A 621-nucleotide genomic window follows, 5' to 3' on the forward strand; every position below is an offset into this window, starting at 1 on the left:
GTCTTAAGGCTAACCTTGTGAGCCTGGGTCAACTCGATGAAGTCGGCTACTATATTCCTCGGGTCTTCTTTCTTGGATTACTTCTCACATCGGCCCATTGACAATTGTTAGATGCTATTCTCTCTAAAATTTCATATGCTTCATTGTATGTCTTTGACAAAATATCTCCATTGGCGGAAGCATCCACTATTTGTTTAGTAGCAATATTAAATCCATTGTAGAAAGTCTTAATTTGGATACAATGTGGAAGTCCATGGTGAGGACACTTTCTAAGCATCTTTTTGAATCTTTCCCAAGCTTCACTTAGTGTCTCATCTTCAAACTGTTGAAAATAAATAATCTCATTTCTGAACCATGCGTTTCTAGTGGGTGGAACATACTTGATCAAAAATTTCTCTACTAGACTATTCCAAGAATCAATTGTTCCTGGTGCTAAGGTATTTGTAACCGAACCGAAAACAAACAAAAAACAAAACGAAAAAAATGGGGGAGGGGGTCGTCGGCAGAGCCGAAAACTCCGTCGAACGCTGGAGTTTTCGCTTGCACACGACCCACAAAGGGCGGCCGAAGGCTGGGATGCCACAGAACTCGACCCTGACCTTCATCCACCCCGAAACGACC

At 42.2% G+C, this 621-nt stretch overlaps 1 non-coding gene across 1 annotated transcript; it reads left to right on the forward strand.

Moving 5' to 3' along the window:
• Positions 1-248: 248 nt before the first annotated feature.
• On the forward strand, positions 249-354 carry LOC111481324. Its single transcript, XR_002718038.1, has one exon. It is a non-coding gene; the product is annotated as a Plant small nucleolar RNA R71 (small nucleolar RNA).
• Positions 355-621: the final 267 nt, after the last annotated feature.

Source organism: Cucurbita maxima, unplaced genomic scaffold (genome assembly GCF_002738345.1).
Source record: "Cucurbita maxima cultivar Rimu unplaced genomic scaffold, Cmax_1.0 Cma_Scf00006, whole genome shotgun sequence".
In the NCBI taxonomy this organism is placed as follows: Eukaryota; Viridiplantae; Streptophyta; class Magnoliopsida; order Cucurbitales; family Cucurbitaceae; genus Cucurbita; species Cucurbita maxima.